The sequence below is a fragment of the Leptonychotes weddellii genome, chromosome X, assembly GCF_054177405.1.
Source record: "Leptonychotes weddellii isolate Sample4059 chromosome X, ASM5417740v2, whole genome shotgun sequence".
NCBI classification, from domain to species: domain Eukaryota; kingdom Metazoa; phylum Chordata; class Mammalia; order Carnivora; family Phocidae; genus Leptonychotes; species Leptonychotes weddellii.
Genome location: NC_138385.1, coordinates 44,638,123 through 44,644,823, shown reverse-complemented (window position 1 = coordinate 44,644,823; position 6,701 = coordinate 44,638,123). Strand labels below are relative to the sequence as shown.

Sequence of the window (6,701 nt, the reverse complement as noted above, 5' to 3'; positions counted from 1 at the left end):
AGCAGTGGAAAGATATTCCATGCTCATGGATTGGAAGAACAGATTTTGTTAAAATGTCTATACTACCCAAAGTAATCTACATATTTAATGCAATCCCTATCAAAATACCAAGAGCATTTTTCACAGAGCTAGAAAAAACAATCTTAAAATTTGTATGGAAAAAGCTGCAGAAGACCCCAAATAGCCAAAGCATTCTTGAAAAGGGAAAGCAAAGCTGGAGGCGTCACAATTCTGGACTTCAAGTTGTATTACAAAGCTGTAGTGATCAAAACAGCATGGCACTGGCACAAAAAACAGACACATAGATCAATAGAACAGAATGGAAAACCTAGAAATGAACCTGTGATTATAGGGTCAATTAATCTTCAATGAAGTGGGAAAGAATATCCAATGGGGAAAAAAAGACAGTCTCTTCAACAAATGGTGTTGAGAAACCTGGACAGCAACATACAAAATAAAGAAACTGGACCACTTTCTTATGCCATACACAAAAATAAATTCAGAATGGATTAAAGTCCTAAATGTGAGACCTGAAACCATGAAAATCCTAGAGGAGAATACAGGCAGTAACCTCTTTGACGTTGGCCATAGCAACTTCTTTCTAGATATGTCTCCCGAGGCAAGGGAAACAAAAGCAAAAATAAAGTATCAGGACTACATCAAAATAACAAGCATCTGCACAGTGAAGGAAACAATCAACAAAACTAAAAGGCAACCTATGGAATGGGAGGAGATATTTGCAAATGGCATACCTGATAAAGGATTAATACGCAAAATATTTAAAGAACTTATAAAGCTCAACACCCCAAAACCAAATAATCCAGTTAAAAAATAGGCAGAAGCCATGAATAGATATTTCTCCAACAAAGACATCCAGATGCCCAACAGACACATAAAAGATGATCGAAATCACTGATCATCAGGGAAATGCAACTCAAAACTGCAATGAGAGATCACCTCACACCTGTCAGAATGGCTAAAATTAAGGACACATGAAAAACAGGTGTTGATGTGGATGTGGAGAAAGGGGAACCCTCTTGCACTGTTTGTGGGAAGGGAAACTAGTGCAGCCACTCCAGGGAACAGTATGGAGACCCCTCAAGAATTAAAAATAGAGCTACCCTACAACCCAGTATTTGCACAACTGGGTATTTACGCAAAGAATACAAAAATCCTAATTTGAAGTGATACATGCACCCAGATGTTTATAGCAGCATTATCTACAACAGCCACATTATGGAAATAGCCCAAGTGTCCATCTACTGATGAATGGAATAAGATTTTATTTATATACAATGGAATATTACTCAGCCATAAAAAAAAAAAAATGAAATCTTGCCATTTGCGATGACAAGGAATGACTTAGAGAGTAATATGCTAAGCAAAATAAGCCAGTCACAGAAAGACAAATACCATATGATTTTACTTATATGTGGAGTCTAAGAAACAAATGAGCAAAGGGGGGAAAAAAGACAGAGAGGCAAACCAAGAAACAGAGTCTTAACTATAGAGAAAAATCTGATGGTTACCAGAGGGGATTGGAGTGGGGGAGGGGGGAATAGGTTAAATAGGTGATGGAGATTAAGGAGTATCACTTATTGTGATGAGTACTGGGTGTTGCATGGAATTGTTGAATCGCTATATTGTACACCTGAAACTAATATTACAGTGTATGTTAACTAACTGAAATTTAAATGAAAACTTAAAAAAAGTAATTTCTAATCCATGCCACTGTAATAAACCTTGCCTGGGGTTTAAATTTAAGTTCCAGGCCTCTAAAGTGGGATCCTGAGGAACAACAACCCCGTTTGCTTTCCCATGGTCCTTCCTGAGGTTACTCTTTTTGTTAAATGCAGTGGTCAAGTCTTTACCCCATAATTTGCTGATAGACTTGTATGAAGTTGAAGGTTTGCTTCCTTGAATCTTTGACTACTGCCCATTTCAATAGCACTCCAGATCCCCTAGCACCATATTACAAATTATTTTTGCTAGGGATTCTCCATATCTCCAAGCAGGTCTGTGTGATCTCCAACCCAGTTCACTTCCAGCCAACCCTGGTTCAGACTAGTACATGGAAGAATTGATAGTCTATCCTTACTGTGCTTAAAAGTTCAGTTGTACTCTATGTGTGCATGCACATGTGTGTCTGTGTGTACTTATTTATTTATTTAAAGACTTTATTTATGAATCTGAGAGAGAGAGAGAGAGAGAGAGAGCGCTCAGGAGAGGGCATGAGCAAGGTGAGGGGCAGAGCCCAGCAGGGCGCGGGTCTGGGGCTCCATACCGGGACTGTGGAACCATGACCTGAACTGAAGGCAGACCCTTAACCAACTGAGACACCCAGGCGCCCCTGTGTGTCTGTGTTTAGAGAGGGTTGTCGATGTGTGTGGGAATAACTTTTTGACAGGCACTTAAAAGAAATCAGAGTTAGCAACTATTGCCAAACATGTTCAGGTTTGTTTTTCTGTGCTCCCGCTTGTGGCAGTGGCAGCAGGGGCACCCTCCACATGCAGAAAGATGCTGGGGTGTTAGTGGACCTGTACATGCTGTGGAAATGCTCCTCCAGCAGCTGCATCATGGGCGCCAAGGACCATGTGTCCATCCAGATGAATGTGGCTGAAGTTGACAAGGTGACAGGCATGTTCAACAGCCAGTTTAAAACTTACACTATCTGTGGAGTCATTTGTAGGATGTATGAATCAGATGAGTCCGTCCTCTGCCTGGCCGAGGCCAACAGCATCATTTCAAAGAACTTCTGACTGGAGAGGATCATGGATGTGGAATATTTGTCATAAATAAATAGCAAAACCTCCCCCCAAAACGTGTTCAGTTTTATCAGCATCCCAAATATATATGTCCAGGTAATTTTCAGGATGTGCCCCCCCCCCCCGCATTGGAAAAAAAAATTACATTCTCTTCCAGCATAATAAATTACTGTCTTTTTTTTTTTTAATACCAACTATATGGAGCCGTCTAATGCTCCATCTCACTTTGAAATGCCAAAGTCATCCTTCTGAAAAGTCACACAATTAGGTGAAATACATGGCCTAATAAAAATCTCTCACCTTCTCCGTGAGCACTGGGACAAAGATAAGAGGACTTTAAAAACCATTCACAAAGGACATGGCCTGGGTCTTCTAATTTATTATCCAGAGGTTTAATGACTGGAAATCTATTTTAAAAATCAAACACTAGTTTTTTGGGGAAGACACAGAGAAGAGACAACACAGCATTTAAGATTGTAAACTCTGGCATCAGATAGAGCTAAGTCTAAGTTACTTAACTTTTTTACAATTCAGTTTCTTCATCTGTAAAACGGATGTAATAGTAGTACTTCACTTGCAGGGTTGCTGCATTAAATAGTATAGTGCAATAAAACATTTAATTGTGTACCTGACACCTAGGAAACAATCAATATATATGTTACCTATCCCTATAAATATTATTTAGATCTATAATCCCTTTTTTTTTTCTTTTAGTTGTTGGTTGCCTTTCCTTTTCCCTTGTAGCCATTTTACATGTCTGCTCCTTGCTCTCCTTGAAGGGAGATAGTTCGATGATCTTCATGCTGCACCCATTCTGCTGTTTTGCTTGTGCACATGTTATAAGTTGAGATTTATTATAATCAGTTGCTTATTCTAATATAAGTCAGCTCGTGTCCATAGAGATATCTGGTCTTCAGAGGCACTGTATTGAGGCCCTAGTATGCATTTACTAGCTTCTCATATCTAACGTGATATTAATGTGGTACAAGGGACTCTCAGTCATTATCCCACCCTTAACTACACTAGCAAGCAGGTTTGTCTTTTGCCTCTTCATTGTTAACTATCTTCTTTTTAATATATGCTACTTTTTGCTACTCCTGCCTCCCAACTTCTTCAAGTCACCGCTGATATATTTTTTTTCTTCCTTACTTAATATTTTCTTTATTTATTTTTGCATGAAATGTCTTTGACTGATGTTTTATACAAATCACCAGTCAAGAGAATACTCTTTTCACACTACTGAATTGACCAATCTTAATATACTAGTTGTAATATTTGGGTCTCTGGCACTTCTTTCCTTTGTCCATTTATTGATAGCATTTTAGACGCTACGCCTTTGATCTTACATATGGTTTTATTTTTTTTGGATAACTTGTAAGATATGTGGTATTATAGTAGACTGAGGCTTTTAAACAGCTACTCTTTGGGGCGGTGGGGTCTTACTGTGTTTTGAACCCAGAAAATCTTTCATATATATATATATATATATATATATATATATATATATATATATACATACATACATATACACACACACACACATATATATATATATATATATGTATATATATATATATTTTAAACCAGGAGCTGTTCTTTCTAGGAAGATGCCAAAAAGAGCAATATAGAATTTAAGAGTGTAGCCTCTAGAATCAGGCAGAGTTGTCCTTGGAAAGGCACAGATAACATCCTTTTTATCTATATCCTTAATTTTTAATCTATCAAGAAATTACTTCTGAAATCATGTAAGGCCATAGCATCTTTATTTTCCTGTTCCTAAAAGAGCACAGAAATCTTTTTGAAGTAAGGGCATCATATTGGGTATAGGCACTGGCTTCTGCTTCTTTTGAGAGCTGAGCTATATAACTGGGTTTGCACGGAGCTTCAGGCATGTGCCTTAGTCATGGAGGGGAACATGAGAACTTACAGAGGGCTTCCTATAAAATAATGATCTTGATGGTGATAAAAAATAATAATGTTCCTAGAAAAGCAGCATTTATTGAGAGTTTACCATGTAACAAGCATTCATAAGCACATCTAGTTTTACAAAAACTTTGACTTATCATTATTGTCCTCATTTTTACAAATGAGCAAACTGATGCCAAGATTGGTTAACTTGTCCCAAGTCACAAATGTAGAAAATTGCAGAGCAGGACTCATATTTACTGCTGTCTTTCTCTAAAGCTTATGGTTTCTATCACACTAGGCTGCTTATGGACCCTATGTGAGTCTTGCATACTCTGGCCCACCCTAGACTCTTACATGGAGAAGGAATCAGATTGGATCTCATTGCAGAAATAAGGTTCCAGATGTCTAGCTAAAAAAAAAAAAGAAGAAGAAGAAGAAGAAGACATATATAGTATTTACCCACACTCAGAACCAACTGAACAATGAACATAGTGGCCTGAAGATAGCAAAACATCACATTTGTTACTAAGTTATATTTGAGGCTGTGGTTTAGCACCACACCCCATGTTGGAATTGCCCACCTGAGGGTAAATTTGATTCTGCAGAGTATACCACTTTCGTAGAGTTGCTGCTTTACACTGGTCTGATGTGAAGAAGGAAGGCGAATTCTTACAGATTTAGATTATTGGCCGACTAGTATAATTTTGGACCAACGACTATAACCTACCCACCAGGTAACTCACTGTATCTCAGTGTTGAGGGGTTAGGTGTGGGGCTAGGTGAAAAGAAGCCAAAGAATTTCTTCTTGCTAGAAATATAAGACTTTCTGTGGCCCATGCAGATATGGCTGTGAGGTCAATTTCCTTTTCAAATCAATGAAACCTATATAAGCGCTTCTCTGCTGAATCCTTTAGGTGTTTATATTTCATGAATAATCCATTTTTCCAAGGAAAACATATCACAGAAATGCATTCTCTTGGTCTTCCAAAAGCATTTATACCAAGCCCATGGAAATGTGGAGGACGAACAGGGCAAACAGCAGAAGAGAAACTATGTGAATATGAATATGTGTATACCTCTTTTGTCCATCACAGAAGTAAACGGATGCATCTGTACAAATAAATGAATACTGACCTCAATCAGTTTTAATGAATGATAATTTTTTTAAAGATTTTATTTATTTATTTGAGAGAGAGAGAATGAGAAAGAGCACATGAGAGTGGGGAGGGTCAGAGGGAGAAGCAGACTCCCCCGCCGAGCAGGGAGCCTGATGCGGGACTCGATCCCGGGACTCCAGGATCATGACCTGAGCCGAAGGCAGTCGCTTAACCAACTGAGCCACCCAGGCGCCCCTAATGAATGATAATTTTTATAAAATGGAAAAATAATGGCAAATTTCATCTTATCTGTACAATTTTTAAAGGATTTTCATAACTGTGCCATTTGCATACTAAATCAGATGTTGACACCAGAACAAGAGTAAAAATGATGATGTTTAATAATACTGCTAACAGTTACTGTGTGCTTTCTTGTATCAGGAACCATGCCAAGATTTTCACATATATTATTTAACACAACATCCCTATCATGTATATACTACTGTTATGCTTATCGTATATAGAAAACTAAGGGTCAGGGAGTTTAAGTGGCTTGCCTAAGTTTACTAGTCTAGGTGACTTACTAGTAAGTCATTCAAGTCTTTCTCACTTTAAGGCCTGGACTCTAAATCACTATACTATGTCTTCATATGTTAAGATACATAATTCTAATCTTCTAATGTTTCTGGGCTTTACAAACCCGGAGGGTTTAGGTACAATTTGTTCATGTAATTATTTATTATAGAGCTTTATTCATATTTACCTAGAGCTCACTATTCAAGTCCCCAGCAAATTCAGCACAGTCCTTGCCTTCATACACCTCACTGTCCAGTGCACTGTTGAGACTCATCTCATTCTGTTAGGACATCCTAGTGTACCTCTGGATTGTGGGGAGGAGGGGGCTTTGTAAAATGCTACAAACTAATTCTTT

General features: G+C 38.1%; 1 pseudogene; it reads left to right on the top strand.

Moving 5' to 3' along the window:
- Positions 1-2,507: 2,507 nt before the first annotated feature.
- Positions 2,508-2,884, top strand: LOC102726177 (small ribosomal subunit protein eS21 pseudogene; annotated as a pseudogene).
- The last annotated feature ends 3,817 nt before the right edge of the window (positions 2,885-6,701 follow it).